The sequence below is a fragment of the Notamacropus eugenii genome, chromosome 2, assembly GCF_028372415.1.
Source record: "Notamacropus eugenii isolate mMacEug1 chromosome 2, mMacEug1.pri_v2, whole genome shotgun sequence".
Taxonomy (NCBI): domain Eukaryota; kingdom Metazoa; phylum Chordata; class Mammalia; order Diprotodontia; family Macropodidae; genus Notamacropus; species Notamacropus eugenii.
The window spans coordinates 54,681,159-54,699,371 of NC_092873.1; the positions used below are offsets into that span (position 1 = coordinate 54,681,159).

At 40.5% G+C, this 18,213-nt stretch overlaps 1 pseudogene; it reads right to left on the reverse strand.

The window, feature by feature from the left end:
* The window catches only part of LOC140522625 (uncharacterized), a 21,564-nt pseudogene continuing 3,351 nt past the window's right edge, over window positions 1-18,213 (reverse strand).

Here is an 18,213-nt window from a genome sequence, read left to right on the forward strand (position 1 = left end):
TTTTAATTTAAATTTCTTTTTTATTATCAACTTGACAAATATCAATAAACATAAACATTTCAATATACAAAGAACATAGAAAGAGGATTGTTATCAAAAATGGAACTTCTGTTACATTTTGGTTTTTTTAAAAGCACCATAAATTAAGTTTTCATCATAGTACAAATACTGCTTTGCTTATCAGTATTCCCTTCTTATCCAAAGTATCTTTAAAATATTTCATTAGTGATGAGGGTTTTTTTTTGTATCACTATCACTATATGCCAAACCTTCACTTTTCAAATGGAAGCCTTCCTTCATAATAAATATGTCAAGTAAAACAAATCCTCAACAAATTGTCCAGTTCTGGAAATGTCTACCTCAATCTTCACTTCTAGTCCACTTGCCAACAATTTCTAAGAACTGGGTTTCTGAATAGAAAACAGAGCACACAAATACATCAGTAAATTACCTTGGAGGTGGGGTTGACACATGTGGAATGTTACAGAATAGAATAAGGCAAATGATCTCCAGGAATCTTAAGATATATACAAAGGAACCCTCATTATCTAGCAATGCAGATTCAATTGTTCCCATTCCTAGAATAAGTCCTTCAGTTCTTCAGGGAGGTCTCTGCTCCCTCCTTACATCTCTACTGGCATGTACTGGCTCAGTCAAGATAGAGGCATGTTCACTGGATTTCCCAAGGCCACCTGGGCACACACAGGTTTCCCACCATGTGCTTCTGCCAATTGCCATTTTCTGGTGAGTTGGGGGGAGGGGAAATAGGAAAAATCTCCTTCCACACCTTCCTGCACCTCACTACACTAGCCTGAAGGTTAAAAGAGGAGAGAGCCCAAAAGGTGAAGCTGGCATCTCAGCTAATGAAGTCACCAATCATTTTGGAGGCAGACCCAGTTACTGGAGATCAATCAGAGAGGTTCCCTGAATCCTCAAGAGGACACTCTGTATCCCATCAAATTAGTGGGGGCCACATCAAGCAGGCCTGGGGCTCCCCAAAGCATCACCCCTGTCCCTTTCATTTTATTTCTAGTTTGAATGATGTTTTGGCAGCAGCTCTGTATATCAACAACCACTTCTAAACTATCTTTTCTCTTTGAAAGAGATCTGATATTTTCCCCATAATAATCTAGATAACATAGCTCGCCTCTATTCTCTTCTCCCCTGTCCTTCCCTTCTCCCTGTGATTTAATTTGAGAAACTCAGCCTCACCAATGCAGAGTGACACCTTCTTGACAGTAATATATTGGTCAGAGCTACTCAGACCACTGAGAAATTGAGGGACTTGCCCAGGGTCACAAAGACAACATATGTCAGAGCACACCAAGTTTTTCTATCCATTGAGTCAAACTGCTTTTTTTATTATTTTTTCATTTATTTCAAAATTCAATGGAAATTTTCCCTCCAAAGTTTCCCACTGATCTGCATCAGAGACACAGTTTGGTTTAGATTGCATTTGCCCTATTTCTTGGGAAATCTGTAAACATGTAAGAGGGGGCTTCTCAAGACCCAAATCTATGTGATTGCTTTCTAAACACTCATTTGAAAGGTCCCTTCATTCTTGATACTCAGTAAAGACAATTTATTCAGCATTTTAATACACTGAAAAGCTTAGAATTCTATGGACAAATTTATACAACAAAAATACAGACACACACAGTTTACAGCTTTATCAAAAAGCAATGCTTAGGAGTGGTTTTCTGTCAAAAGGTTCCTCTATGGCAACTTTTCTGAGGCTCTGGAAGCAGAAACAAATACATAATATCTTAAAAGGGCAGTGGGCCCTTTATACAAGCTATGGACGACTGACCCCAACTCCATGACAGAAGTGGGCAGAACTCTGAGATTTTGTAATAACACACGATGCATCTCTAGAGAACACCTTCAACTGCTTTAAGTCAGGACAAGACTGCCACAAGAGAGTGCCCTTTCCCTAACAATCCCTCATCCACACCACTCAACATCCCAACATTACCAACATCACATTGTGGTGCTAGAATGGCTGAAAAGGCATTTCTTAAAAGCCAGGCACTAGGCTAGGTAGAAGGGATAGAAAGACAAACAGAAAGCTGGGCAACCCCTGGGCATTCTAACAGGTAAGATGACACAGATGTGGAAGGGGTGGGGAGGTGGGTGGCCTGGGACAGGTGTTACCAGGTAGGAGAATCACAGGGATCTACTTTCCAGGAATGGAAGTATATATTTGCAGTCAGAAGGACAATAGGCAAACATTTATTAGGCACTTACAATGTGCTGGGAACTACTAGGTATCCAAGACACAAAGAGAGGCCCTCAACAACTGTACATTCTAATGGGAATGATAACGTAAATAACTAGGTACATACAAGATACGTACAGAGTAGAGGACAATAATGTCGAAAGAGAAAGTGTTAGCAGTTGGGAGCAGGGAGAACTCCTGCAGGAGGAATGTGGGAAGCCAGGAAAGCTAAGAGGCAGAGCCAGGGCAGAGGCACAGACACAGAATATGTGCATGTCAACAAGTACTTATTAAGAACCTACTATGTGCAAGGCACTAGATCTACTAAGTACAAAGAAAGGCAAAAACAGTTCCTGTTCTCAGAGAGCTCACAGTCTAATCGAGGTGACAACATGCAAATCACTAAACAGTAGATTCAAGGTCTAAAAGTGAAATTGTCATCTGAATTTAAAAGTGGGCATGGAAAAGGCTGGGGAGGAAGAGTTTTCCCAAGGAGGGTCAAGAAAGCCCAATAGGGCAGCACAGAGCTTTGGTAATGGTTTGTTTCACATGAAGACACAGGATCATGGTAGCCTCTGTGGGTAAAGTGTTGGATAAAACCTCTGATCTCCAAGCTGTTCCCTGAGGCCATGATATACTCAATCATCCCTGCCCACGGGGCCATGGTCCATAAGCATCTAGGAAGCACTTGCTCTATGGCTGGTGCTGTGCTAAGCATTGGCGATGCTCCCTCACAACACTGATTGGCTCTGCCTAGCCACTGTCCAAAGAGCCTGCTTTGTGTTCCTGCTGTAACTGAAGTCAGTGGGTAATATAGTCAACTTTTATATCCTCACATACATGTATGTATTAAAGGATTTCTGGATTCCATAGGACCAGTAGTGACCCCCCCCCCCAGTTACAACCTGGATTTTGCTAGTCTGTTTAGTCATGGCCCCTTCATTGGACTCAGTCCCTCCAAATAGCCTTTTCAGAGGGCTCTCAGTCAAGCAGTGCTTGTCCCTCAGTGGTTCTTGTGGGTCTTTGTTCTGTGGAGCACTTTGAATAGCACCTTTGACTTCCAGCATGGCCTCAGATGACAGCCCCTTGTCTCCCCACTAGATATCCAGAGCTCTCTGGCAGGGAGTTTGGCAATGCTAGGGGCCACCATAGCTAGATCCTGGAGAACTGGGAATTGTAAGCAACCCAGTGCCAGGATGGGTTCATTCAGCCACCTAATTCCTATGTATCCTCTGGTGCTTTTCATGATCAGTGGCAAGATAAAGCTTAATAGCCTTTTCCAATAATCCTGTACCACCTATCTTGGGTCTAGAACTAGATATATTAGAAGAATAGTCTGATCTGTGACCAGGAGTCCGACAAGCCTGTATCATCAGGGTAAGTCACTTAAAGCTCTCTAACCCTCAGTTTCCCCATTAGTAAAGTTAAAAGGTTGGATTAGAAGGCATCTAAGGTCCTCTCTGACTCTAGATCTATGACCTAGGCAACTAAGAGTTCTGGAACTGGAATCAAGAAAACCTGAGTTCAAATCCTGCTTTCAAAATGAATTAGCTGTGTAACCCTGAGAAAGTCCTGAATTTCTCAACCTGTTTTCTCATCTGGGAAATGAAAATAACATTAGCACATACTTCCAAAGGCTGTTGTGAGGATTGAATGAGATCATATATAAAGCATTCTGAAAGTGTTCGATCAGGGCTAGCTATTCTAAGAAACAAAGGAGGTATAAAAACAAAAAGTATCAGTAACGATAAAAACTTTGATACAGTGTTCCCTTCCTCTTCTACATGACTAGTCCACCTCCTCCTTCAACCAAAGATCCCCACTCCCCACCAAAAATGCCCTGAGCTTCATTTCTGCTATGTAAAACCTTACCAGCAATGAGCAGGCTCTCTGCTGGGGCCACCAGGCCTATTCTCATTGTTATTTCTATAATCTTTACAGAAGAAAACATTCAAATACAGACTTGTCAACTAAGTCAGCAATCAATTCCAATTCCTGACCATTTCTGGAGGAGGTTTTTGAGATGTCTATGAATTTACTTGGAGATGAAATGTGTGAATGTTATAAAATGTTTACATAAAACATGTCATTAAAATACCTACAGTTATCAGGGGAAACAGGTCTTAGTTTTATTTTGAATTGTTCATTTTTCCAATTATTAATTAGATTCTGATGAAAATATTTTCATTACTTCTAATCATGCTTTTGGAAGAGTTTTTCCCACCCCCACTTCCAACTTTAATTCAATTTCAAATACATATAAAATTAACTGAAGCTAAGAAAAAAAGTTAAATTTTCAAAAAACAAATATTAAGGACTTTTTGATGATGGTCTATAACTTGAAATTGTTTTATCCTGATGAATAATAATGTTAACCTTTTTCATTTTTCTTTAGATTCCGGTTTATAAATCCTTTTTTAAAGCTCTTAGTTGCAACTTTATCTTTTGCTTTATTTCTGATATTTCACATCTGATACGTTTAGGCAAATGTAAAAATTGCTGACCTTTTTTAAAAAAATGGACGTGGCTTAAGCAGAAATTGGTTTTACATGAGTATACAAATTTGCAATGGGTTTTTGCTTTCTTGCTTTCTCAGTGAGTGGGAGATGGGAAAGGAAGAGAGAAAGAATATGAAACAGAAAATTGACTCTTCTAGAGAAAGAAATTGCCATGCTCATCCATATTCCTATTAGTTATTTGAAGTTCAAGCAAGAGAATAAGGCTACCAAGAAGTCGAGTTTGAGTAGACTCAGATGGCAAGAACGTGAGGCCGGTAACTCTGTACAAATGTGAAGGAGCCCCCTCCCTCGCATAAATCCAGTTTACTTGCATCTTGTGGCTTCATCTTCCTGATGTCATGGTCCTCTTCGAGAACAAAGGACAAACATTTCATAAGTAGCTACTCAGTCTCCTCAATTCTCTCTTACCATGGAGGTGCTCCAAAACACTGCTTTGAATTGAACTCAGGTAGCTCTCCATACCACAGAGTGCTGAATGAAAGTCCTGCTTACCCAGCACTGATTATCCATGCTGAGAAAAATCAGACTCAAGACCTCCTTCCCATCTAAATAACACAATGACAACAGTATAGCAGGAGCATTTCACTTGAAGTTAAGAGGCCTTGGGATCACACTCTGCTCTGGAATTTACTAATTTTGTGACCTTGGAGATGACATAACCTGATCTATAAAATGAGGATACTGGCCTAGGTGACCTCTAAGGAAACTTCAGGTTCCAAGTCTATGACCAGAAGATCCAGTTCAAGCTGGGATACAATGAAGGAAGTCACTCATGTTCTATGGGGCCTACACTTAGGCCAGTTAAGTCAAGAGGCATGACATCCTTAGAGATCTCTTGGGGATGGTTCCTATGGGCTCACTTGCGCTTTCTGGCTGGTCTTGTGTTTATTTCATCTATTTCCCACCCTATTCATCACTCCTAGTCTACCTCACTTTTATCTTAGGTGCTTTCATAAAGCCACCACCATGTTTCTATTAATGTTTTAAACTCCTCCGACATTCTCTCATCTTCAGCTAAAACTACTTTAGGTAATACATGACCTCCCAATTGCTGGATTTCCTCTTACCTCATCTCTGCCCCTTTCTAGCTACATTATCCTTTCTTTTCCTCATTTCTTCTTCAAAATTAAAAAGTCATAATAAAGCAACAATAATGTATCAGGAAAAGATGATAAATGCTAAAATATTAACATTAAAATTTTTTTTTTAATGTGAGCATATTCACCTCCAGGAAAGTGGTAAGGATCTGAACAAGGGAGCGCAGATATCTTGGATACTCAAGAGCAGCATGGTGGAAAATGCACCAGGTTTGGAGTCTGAGGATGTGGTTTAAGTCCTGGTTATGCTACTTACTACTAGTGGAATGATGGTGGGCAAACCACTTAGCTGCTCCAGGACATTTTACTTAGGTCTGTAAAATGAAGGGGGTGAACTAGATAAAGTCCCTTTCAGCACCAAACCTATGCTCCTATGATCCCTTGAGTTTATGTCATACTAACATGACAATTAAGAAGCTTGAGTTACTACAGCAGGAAACAGACTCCATGAGCCCAACCTTTCAGGGAAGGAAAGGGCATGAAGGAAGACTATCAGTTGTCCCCAAATGCAATTTCTCCTACCCATGAGTTGCCTACATGGTAGTGAGCTGCTTGTTAGAAATACAAACCTAGGTTTAGTTGCCTTGTTCATTCTGAAGGGGACCAGTAGGAATGACCCCTATCTAGCTTTTAAGGTTCTTTCACATTAAGCACACTAGTCTTATTGAGACTAGGGGACATGAGGTTATCAGTCCAAGTCCTAGGCCTGTTCCCAATCCAGTAAATCAGAGAGAAGAAGGAAGGATGTGTCTGCTTCATGAATTTATCCTTAACCACACCCATGGAGCACATGAACAGGTTGATGCTCTAGTTGTCTCCTCCTCCCAAAATAAGTCCTGCTATTGATTAGAACAAGTCAGAATAATCAAAGATTGAGCCCTGCCCTTGTTTAAAGATCCAGGGCACCTCTGGTTTCTGCTTTGACCAGGCCTTTAAATTGCTGACTGACTGGAGAGAAATCTCTAAAAAACAGGGGGCTCTTTTTTCTTCATAAATTCAATAACTGATCAAACCTACTAAGTAAGAAATTCTAAGGCCAACTTTTTCCTGATCATTTAGGGGACTGAAAGACTAGAATGTGAGAAACATATTTACTTAAGCTAGGAACTTGCTGAAGAAATGAGAAGAACTGTGAACAGTGTAGCTGCAGGAGCACATGTGTCACTGGCTGGCATGGTTGTGGTCACAGTTTTGCCATCATGGAGATTCTTGCTGATGCAAAGTTTGTGCCAAGGCATGGTGCTGATGGAATCTGGGACATACCTACATAGAAAAGAGATGCACCCAAGGATAAAAGAGCCTCTTTGGTGATTCTGGGGCAGCTATATTAGAAACCTGGGAGTAAGTAGGTCAAGGATAGTTAGCAGGATTTGCCTACCAGGTGGCCTCTGGTCCATGGGCTGTACTTTTAACACCCTCCTCATGTATCTCTAGATCCCCAGCAGTCATGCTAATGGAGAAGCATAGATATCTTGGAATGAGATTCGATATGAAGAATGTGACCTCTAATATATTTGGGAAAGAGGAGAAGAGTTGGTCAAGTGTTTATCATTCTTTTCCCCACCTCACTTTTTGCTCTCCTTTTTCTGTCTTAGCGAGAAGTACCTGTCAGTTCAGGCCATGGAACCTAACATCTTGGAACTTCCTGATCTTCAGGTCAGGCTTCTCAATCCTGGGATTTGGGGAAAGTTATAATTCACTTTGAATTCTTTTCTTTACACATATATGAGTTTAAAAGATATCTGGATTCCATATTCCCACCAAACTCCCCATATACAAATATTATTTGCACACTAAATTTTGAAACAAAATTCCACTTAAGTAGCCAATAAAATATATATTTTAGTTTCTATCATATATATATATATCATATATATATATAAATTTATTGTGGTTGGAACCTATTAAAGTACACTATGACCACTGTCTGGATCCCAGAGTTTAGAAGATGAGTTCTACATGGAAATTTGTAGAACAGACTTGACTTAAACTTGTGGGAGGCTCTGGAAGAGCCCAAGTAGTTTTGTTGACAACTCTTGCCAACTCCTTCCCCTAACACAATACACAAATATGTATACACACACACATACACACACACATACATACACATACACATATTTCAGGTTGTCAATCATGGTCAGGCACTTTTCCTCAAGTGAACTGCAGGGACCATTCCCAGTTAAGTGTGATAGGAATGGTAGGAATGAGAGGCCAATATGAAAAGTAAGAAGGTAAGGTCAGTCCAGGTTAAGAGGCGGCCCTTAATATATAGGCATTGAAGGATGATCTTGAAGTGCTGGTTACCAATTTCACCAAGGTCAGCTCATACCAGATGGATGCCATCAACTTCTCCATTAACTGGTCAAACTGAGTTAGCTCATTTAAAGAGATGTGTTGGCTAAGGACAAAAAAAAATGAGCCAACAACATTAATCAGTGCTCTACTACCCTCCTAGAGGTCAGGTAGCAGATTAGCCTGAGAGGCTAATGCTCTTAAAAACTGAATGCTTCTAATTGAATGCTCTTAAAAACAATGCAATTTTCCCTGTCATAAAGGAGATTTCTCATAGATGACTTCATGAAAGAAAGCTCACCTTTACACCGCTAGATGTAAACTTCTGAAAAAACAGGCTCATAAAAAGTGACTAAGCAAGAAATTCTGTAACTTTATCAGTCAGATCTTCAATATGGACGGAAGAATCAAGGTTCTCCAAACCCTCAGGCTACACAAGAATATGAAAATTCCATGACTACTCAGTCAATACTGACCAAATATTAGTTAAAAAGTAAGCAATAAATGAGAGGCAGCTTATCATCATACAATTGAGGGAACAGAATGATGGAAGTGGGCACAGAGGTAGCAAAAAAGAGTCAAAGTAAGAGACTAAGTGTCAAATTGATGAGTCAAAGGAACCATGATGCTGATGGAAATAGCAGAAACACAGACGAAGGTCAGGTTTCAAATACAGAGCATCAGACAAGCATGAATAGAGCCTAGGACAAGAATGAAATGTTTGGAAGAGCCCAAGGGTTAGAGAAATCTGAAACAATTCATGAATTCATATAACAATTGAACAACAGGTTGTTTTTGTAGTCAGGGCATACTCAATGGCAAGATTTTTTTTTTTTAAACAGAAGATGGATACATGCTGGACACTGCTGCTATTCAAAGGGGCTCAATGTTATAGGCAAAAACTTAAATATTTGCCAAAATGAATTCCCTGCTATCTCATGTATACTTTAGCTGGAGGTTTTCCCACATTCATTACTTTCATATATTCATATAATTTCCCCTTTAATATGGATTCGTTAGTATTCAGTAAGATATTAATTTCAACTAAAGGCTTCCCCATATTCACTGGGATTTTTTGAGGTATGAATTCTCTGATTCTGAATAAGGACTGAATTCATGATGAAGTCTTTCTCACATTCATTACAGTTCTAAGATATCTTACCTGTAAGAATTTTCTGATGTTTAGTAAGTGAGGATGTATCACTGAAGACCTTCCCACATTCATCACGCTCATAAGCTTTCTCTCCACTGTGAATTTTCTGATGTTAAGTGACGGAGGAAATACATCTGAAAGATCTTCCACATTCTTTACATCTGTAAGGTTTTTGTCCAGTATGAACTATCTGATGTTGAGTAAGGCATGTGCTCTGGTTGAAAGTTTTCCCACATTCATTACATGCATAAGGTTTCTCTCCAGTATGAATTCTCTGATGTTTAGTAAACTGTCCACTTTGCCTGAAGGTTTTCCCACATGTGTTGCATTCATAAGGTCTCTCTCCAGTATGAATTCTTTGATGTTCAGTAAGGTGTGTACCCCATCTGAACGTTTTCCCACATTCAGTACATTCATATGGCTTCTCCCCAGTATGAATTCTCTGATGTTGACCAAGATCTCTACTTTGGCTGAAGGATTTCCACATTTAGGACATTCATATGATTTTTCTCCACTATGAATTCTCTGATGTTCACTAAAGTAGTTGCTCCACCTGAAGGCTTTTCCACATTCATGGCACTCATAGGGTTTCTCTCCAGTGTGAACTCTCTGATGTTAAATAAGTTTTCAATGTCGGCTAAAGACTTTCTCGCACTCATTGCATTTATAAGGTTTTTCTCCAGTATGAATTCTTTGATGTTTAGTAAGTGATGAGCTGTCACTGAAAGCTTTTCCACATTCATAGAATTCATAGGGTCTTTCACCATTATGAACTCTATGATACCAAGTAAGGGAGGAAACCCAGCTGAAAGATTTTTTGCATACTTTACATAAATATGGTTTCTCTCCAGAATGAATTCTCTGATGTTGAGTATACTGTGCATATTGGACAAAAGTTTTCTCACATTCATTACACTCATCGAGTGTCTTGCCTGAAGAATTTTTTTTATTTTTCACTCGTTGTGAAGAAGGCTTGAAACTCTTTCTGCTTTTATCTCTATTATGGGATTCTTCAGGAATAATTGGTTCTGTAACATGTTAGACAAAAGGTTAGACAAAAGCTCTTCCCACTTTTATCTTTATCATGGGATTTTCAGGAAAAGTTGGCTCTCTAACAGGGACCAGGGTCAGACAAAATTTTATTCCATATTCTTTATAATGAGGATCTTTCTTGTGAGTAATAATCATCTGACCCAAATATTTTACTTGAGGTCTCCTTTCTAACTGACCACCATATTCCTTGGCTTCTCCTAACTTGGCCTTTAGGACTGTTTCAATGGCAGCCTGGGGAGATTCTTCTTCAGAAAGATTTGGCTGTGGAGTTGACTCCTTGGTTTCAGGCCTAATCTTGAAGTCTAAAAGAAATAAAAAATGTCAAATGTGTGCTATTCCCTGCAAGGGAACAAAGGAAAGTTTTGTGATGGGAATGGAAGAATGAAATTTATAAAAACAAGTGCAGAGCACAGTTGTCTTTTTGTTAAAGAACAGGAAAGGGGAAGAAAGAACATCATCCCGACAACTTGGGTGGCCTTGAACAAGAAACCTAGTCTTTGCAGGTCAGTTTTTTTCACACATATAACAACATTCTTGGGAAAGGAGGGGATTGAACCACAAGCCCTAAATCCTATGATGTTCAGATAAGGGAGAATGGGACAGAAGTGACTATAGGGTTTAGGATGTAACATTGTGTGTTCATCCTTCGTTGCCAAAGAAGATCATGCCATCAGAGAAATGATGACATGACTTGGACTTGACTTTGTTTTGAGTGAGGGAGGGCTGTGCAGGTCACCAGCCTCACTTCTCCCCCGGAGCCATCTGAATTCAGTGACCAGATATTCATCAGGATGACTAGAGATGATCCAGAAATGAAGGTGTTAAAGAGGAGTGGAAGGTGTATTCCATGGAAGACATGGATGAAGGTCTTGGAAAATGTTGGAAGGAATGGAATCCAGAATAACAGGAAAGAATGCTCTTTAGGAAGAAGGAGGGTCCCCTTTTACTGTGGGTCCAGAGGAAAGAAAAAGGTTTTAAAAAACTTAGATGTGAAGAAAAGTGATTTTCCAATATTTGATGAGTGGGTTACATACTTACTCTGTCCAGAGAAAAACCCAAGAAGTAATGTAGGAAAAGACAGAGGGAGCAGCTTTGCAATCCTGAATTTTACCTTCCTAAAATGAGCACAGATTATCTCAGAAAGCACTAAAGTCCTGATTGGTGAAAGTGTTCAAGCACAGCCCAAATGCTCATACCAACAGGAAAGCTGGAGAAATGATCCCTAGGTTGAATGGAAGCTTGAAGAGGTGAAGGCAAGTGAAGGGAGGGAGCTCCTGCCAAACCTCTGGAGCTTCTCCAAAGGCTGAGGAGAGAGATTTCACCCTCTCCTACCAACCATGAGTCCCACTGAACTAGTTCACTCACTTACCTGGACAGCTGCCTCTTAGAATTTCTACCTCTACCATCCAGGGCTTTTTCCCTTGCCCCAACTGGGAGATCATGTCTGGTTTGAAAACTTGGCACCCTGCTCAGGGGGAAAGAAGAAAGTCTGGGATGTTTACTCTGGTCATGATCAACTGTCCTAGGGTTTAGTTCTAGCCCCATGGTCCTCAGACCTCTGATGGATGAGAAAAATATACTTACCTGTGCAGCAAATTAAACTGATCACATCCAATTTGATATCAATCACATTTCATCTGGAAGGAATAGAAGCACCCATGTTCTATGGCCCAAAAGTATCAAAGCATGGTATAGTGAAAAGAATACTGGGCTTAAATCCAGGGCCTCTGGTCACATCCCAGCTCCACCATGCCTTAGCTGTGGAGGTCAATGGTCAATCATCTAAACCAACAAACCAGAAAACAGTTTGCTTATAGTACCAGTCCCCCAGGGATGCTGCAAAAAAAAGCCCTTTGTGAATCACAGGATGCTCTAAAGCTGAGCTCCTCTTTATGATTCCTGAAGCCCAAAGCCCAAATTCACCTCAGTCCTTTAGAGATCTCAAGCCTCTTCACAATTTGAAAAACAGACATAAACACAGGAAGTGATTCTGAGTGTTAAGGGAAGCTGCTCTTACCCAACGAGACCAGGTTCTCCAGCATCACATCCCTGTACAGGGTCCTCTGAGCAGGGTCCAGGTGCCCCCACTCCTCCTGGGTAAAGTCCACAGCCACATCCTTGAATGTCAATGACACCTGAAATGCCAAACACATTCCTGTTCTGGGCCAAGTCCTTGACACACTGACGTTCCAACAATGCTACATGTTCCTGGAGTTGCTGCATCTCTGGGAGAGACCAAGGTACATGGGCCATGCCTTGGAGGAACAGCTATGTCTTGGAAGAAGACTTTTATCCATGAAATTAATGAGAAAACATCAGACAGCAGTCAGCCCAGCTCTAAAGTACAAGGCACAAAGTGCCCCAATGCTGAGAGAAGGGCCATAGTATCGAGGGTAGAATTCATAGGACAATCATGGAAGTTCAAAATTGGAAGACGCCTTGAATGGCACCAATTCCAAACTTCCATTCACATGGGAACGCCCTACTACTCCATCCCCTAGGACAGGGATAGGAGTTGATTGTTTCCTTGAGGAATCCACTTTTGGGTAACTCTGTTTTAAAGTTATTTTGTATCTCCAACACTTAGCACAGTGCCCGGTGTACAGTAAGTGCTTAATCAAAGCACTGACTTTAAACTGAGCTGAAATCTGCTTCCTGGTAGCTACACACTTGTTTTTATTCTGCCCTCTGAAGGCAGAGATCAAGTAAGCCACAAGCATTTATTAAGCACTTATCATATGCAGGTAGTGGTAGGTGCTGGGGGTTCAAAGATAAAAAAGGAAACCCCATTTTCAAGTAACTTGCATTGCATTGGGGGATATATAAATACACAATAAATGCAAAGCTGTTAAATACAAGGTATTTAGAAGTGGGGCATGGACTTGGGGATTAGGGGCAGGGAGGCAGAATCAGAAAAGTTGTCACGTTCAAGGTGGTGTCTGAGCTAAGTTTTGAAAGAACTGAGGGTGTTTATGAGGTGAAGGTGAGAGAGTTGTACATTCCAGGCATGGGGAAATACAAGTGCAAAGACATGGAGATGAGAGATGGGAAAACCTCATGTGAGGGAAAGCAAAAGGGTCTGTATGACAACACCATAGAAGGTGGGAAGGTGGAGAAGGAACAGTTCTGACCTATGAGCTTAAAGCTGCACTAAGACTTCTGGGATGCCCTGTATAACAAGGCTGGTAAGATAAGTTGGGAGAAGGCTTTTAAAAGTTTAAAGAAAACCAGAGCTTTGATAGACTGGGGAGGAGAGAGACTCAGTACAGGGAGACCAATCAGCAGGTGATTACCATAGTTCAGGCAAGATGCAAGAAGGGCCTATAAAGTAAGATGGTGGCTTCATGAAAAAAAGCCAGGTTGAGGAGATGTTACAGAGATCAAAAGGGGCGCAAATTTAGCAAAGGGGCAGATGGTGGGGTGAAGAGGTGGGGAGGCAAAAATAACACTGAGCTCATCATAAGAGTCAGAGAATGGAGGACAGGAGGCATCTCTGGTCAGCTGGCAGGAAAGTTCAGAAAAACTGAGTTTTGGGGGAGGACAGAATGAGTTCTGTTCTGCACAAGCTGAGTTTGAGGTGTCCTCCAGGCAGTTAATGTCACAGGACTGGAGTTCAAGAGAGACCTAGGCTAGCTCTAAGGCTCCACTCCCTGCTTTCCTAATCCTGTGGCATTTTTACTGACTGATTACTCTACAGATTCAGAATATAGTGTGTGTGTATGAGTGTGTGCCCTTATAATTCATAAATCATAGGTTTATAGCTAGAAGGGATCTTAGGGCCATCAATCCAATCACCTATTACAGAAGAAGAAACTGAGGCTTGGGGAAGGGAATGTGACTTGCCTAGGGCCACACATCCTGTAAATGTCAGAAGGGGGATTTGCATCTAGTTCTTCCTGAGGTGTCTGATAGGCAGTCTGGTAGGCAGCAGATCACAAACCTGGGGGCAGCTAGGTGGTGCAGTGGATAGAGCACCAGTGCAGGAGTCAAAAGGACTTGAGTTCAAATCTCACCTCAGATACTTGACACTCACTAGCTGTGTGACCTTGGGCAAGTCACTTAACCCCAACTGCCTCATCCTGGGTCATCTGCAGTCATCCTGATGAATATCTGATCACTGGACTCAGATGGCTCAGGAGGAGAAGTGAGGCTGGTGACCTGCCCAGCCCTCCTTCACTCAAAACAAAGTCAAGTGCAAGTCATGTCATCATTTCTCTGATGGCATGGCTTTCTTTGGCAATGAAGGACGAACACACAGATCACAAACCTAGAGTCAGGAAGATTTAAGGACTCAAATCTGACCTCAGACATGGATTAGCTGAGTAACCTTGGGTAAATCACTTAACCTTGCTTTGCCTCAGTTTCTCCAAATGCAAAGTACAGATAATAAGTGTACCCATCCCCCAAGGTTGCTGTGAGTTTCAAGTGAAATATTTGTAAAGCACTTAAGCATAGTGCTTCACATAATCCCTTCCCTTCCCCTCTCCTAGTTCCAAGTCCAGCATCCTATTTATTAGGCCATGCTTACTCCAATGAACTCTAGTTGAACTTCATTTGTTGCCTAGGTCAGCAAAAGAAAATCAAGCATGAAAATGCTGAGTAGGGCATTCTTGTGATGTCTAGATAAACCAGAAGAACTGACGGGACTGCTCTTCAAGGGGGAGTCAAGCTTCTCTCTGTTTCCCTTGGTGTAGGGGAAATGGCTGGTCCCATTTTCCCCTACATTTGACAAAATCTTTTATAATATTCTCATGGAAAAGACAGAGGGGTGGGCACGGTGACAGTGTAGTTAGATGAATTCAGAACAGGATGAATTACAAGAACAGAATGCTCATTAATGGATCAATGTCAACCTGGAATTAAGCCTCCAGGTCTACCTGGACCAGGTTTTCTCCAACATTTTTTTGTCAATGACTTGGATAAACACAGATGATATCTATGACACAAAATTAGTCTCAAAAGCAGATACAAAATAGACACCCTACTGAACTCCTTTAATGAAATAAATATGATCCTGATGCCTAAACAAAGGGGGGGACAATGCAAAGAAAAAAAATCACATACCAATCTTACTAACGAATATCGATGTTAAATTCAAGGAGGCTACAGAAATACATCATGAAATAATTCACAACATCATCCAACTGGATTCACACCAGAGATAAAAGATTTGTTTAACATTAGGGAAAATTAGTATACCTAATTATATGAACAAAGATAATAAAACCATATGATTTTATCACTAAACACAGAAAAAGCTTTTGAGAAAATACAGCACTCCTTTATGTAGAAAAGCCCTGCAAAGCACAGAAATGGAAGGGCCTTTCCTTATTATTATCAAAACCAGATATTTAGAACTAACATCTAAAGCTGTTTCTAAGGGAAAAGTCCTTTATAAGTGTTCCCAGGGCAAAAAGAGGGAAAGAAAGCATAGTCCCATAGCCCCTCTCCCAAATATTATTTGATATAGTTCTCAAAATGCTAGCTATAGAAATTAGACAAGAGGACAAAATCAAAGGTATAAATATTAACAGAGGAATTAAATTATGTATGTCATGATGTACTTAGAAAATCTTACAGAATTAGCAAAAAAAAAAATCTGAGATGATTAACAGCAATTTGCAAGGTGCAGGATCCAAAATAAATGCTGAAAAATTATCAGCATTTCCATACTATGCTGACAAAAACCAGGAGGAAACAGTAATAAGAAAAACTCCATTACAAATAACTAGTTTATTAACACATACACAAAAAATTCATATAAATAGAACTATAAAGCACTCTTCATAGAAATAAAGGGAGACTTGAAGAATTAGGGAGACAACGACTGCTAATGGCTGAATCATGCCAATAAACTCTATATTAATGTAAAGATTTAATGCTATTCCAATCAAGTTACTGAGGATCTACTTCTCACAACTAGACACATTATTGACAAAATTCATTTGGAAGAACAAAAAGCCTAGAATCTGAAGGAAAAAAGAGTATAAATGAAGGAGACATAACATTTTCAGACCACAAGCTACATTATAAAGCAGTAAGCATCAAAACTATGTTATTATTTGAAAATAAGAAAAAAAAGTAAGTGGAAAAGACTAGTTAAGCCAGCAACAGAAGCAACTGAAAACCAAATGACTGGGGGAAGAGTTTCTTTCTTGCCATCTGACCATCAACCCCACCGAACAGAACTTTGTCAGGGAGAGAAATTCCAGAATGAAAGAAGTTTCTGAGACTCAACTCACCTGTGAGCTGATAGGAGACATTCTCTCTTCCTTTGTATTAACCTCCAAGGGAAGGGAAAATATCCTCAAGGAAGACCTGCGCAGGAAAAGGAAGCTGTGAGGAAGACCAACCAGCCTATCCTGCAGTTGTCAGAACTACCTGGCTAGAAAATCCCTATTGCAGAGTAAAGAAGTTAAACTGGTTACAAACAGAACAAAGGCTGGTTCAGGGTCCTATGATAGAAAGCAAAGCTCAATGGCAGTTACACAACCCTATAAAAGCTTTCTTTTAAGAATGTGCTTGTGTGGCGGAGAGGGCACTGGCCTTGGAGTCAAGGAGCCCTGGGTTCAAACAGATGTGTGTTATCATTCACTTCTCTGCGTGCTCTTCCCTGGGGTTGAAACATAGGATTCACCAGATGTTATAAGGGAGATGTCATAGGAAGACATAGCAGTGAGGAATCAGCAAAGGAAAATCATTTAACCTTGCTGATTCTCAGTTTCTACTTTTGGCACCCAACAAGTGCTTAATAATGCTTTACCTAACTGTAATAGTACAACAAGAGCCTATAATACCTCTTGGTTTAAATATACCCCCACCCCAGCCCCATGGCTTTGTTTTCTCATCTTCCTCTTTCCCCCCTAGAAGTCATTTCTTATTTTAAGAGTTATTTTTTTACATTCAGTATTTAACATTTTGGGTTCCAAATTCCCTCCCTTCCTCCAGCCCCTCCCTCTCCCATTGAGAAGGCATGTAATAGGATATCCATTCTATATGTGAAATCATGCAAATGACATTTCCATATGAGCTAATTTTTCAGCCACTCTTCCAAAAAATTAGTTAGCGAGAATGTTCAATAAATCTAGATTTCTTTCAAAGCTCACAGGATCTCTTTGTGACTGTTTCATAATTTCTAAAGCTGAGAGAATAATGCCTTAACCCTCCTTTCCTCACAAACATGGTGTGAATACAAATGAGGTGATAAATCTCAGGTTATCTCATGAATCTGGACTCTGCCACTTCAGACCAATGAGACCCTGGGCAAATCACCTCTCCTTTCTGGGTCCCAATTTCTTTATTTGAAAAAAAAATGAGAGGATTGGCTTATGGCTCCTTCCAGCTCTAGTATGAGTATATGATCACAGGCCACCTCCTCATTAAATCCATCCCTGCTCTCCTGAGCTGAAAGGGTTTCACCCTCCTCAAGTTTTCCTAGATAGCTTTATTAGTTTCTCTCTCCCTTCCCCTCAGCCATCTCTCCCCTCTTCATATAATAATCATCTGTGAACCTATCACATCTTCAGAACTGTAGAACGTAAGCTTAGTGAGAACAAAGACCTTATCTCAACTATCCACCAAGGTGGTCATACCCCCGAGTTTGTCATCACCCACAAATGCTCTACTTCGATGTTCACAAACTGAAATTTCTTTACTGATCATAATCATATCATCTCATCTCTCCCTCTGCCTTGCATCTCCTAACCCTATTCTCACCATGACTTCCAAAGTTTAGATTGCTCAGTTCTTTCCCAAGTCATTACCCCTGCACTAGCCACACTTTCTTCCACACCCCATCTCGACCCTTGCCAAACTAATTCAATTCTGCACTATCCTCTTCTCTCAAATGCCTTGTCCCCATATCCTACTGGAGATAGGATA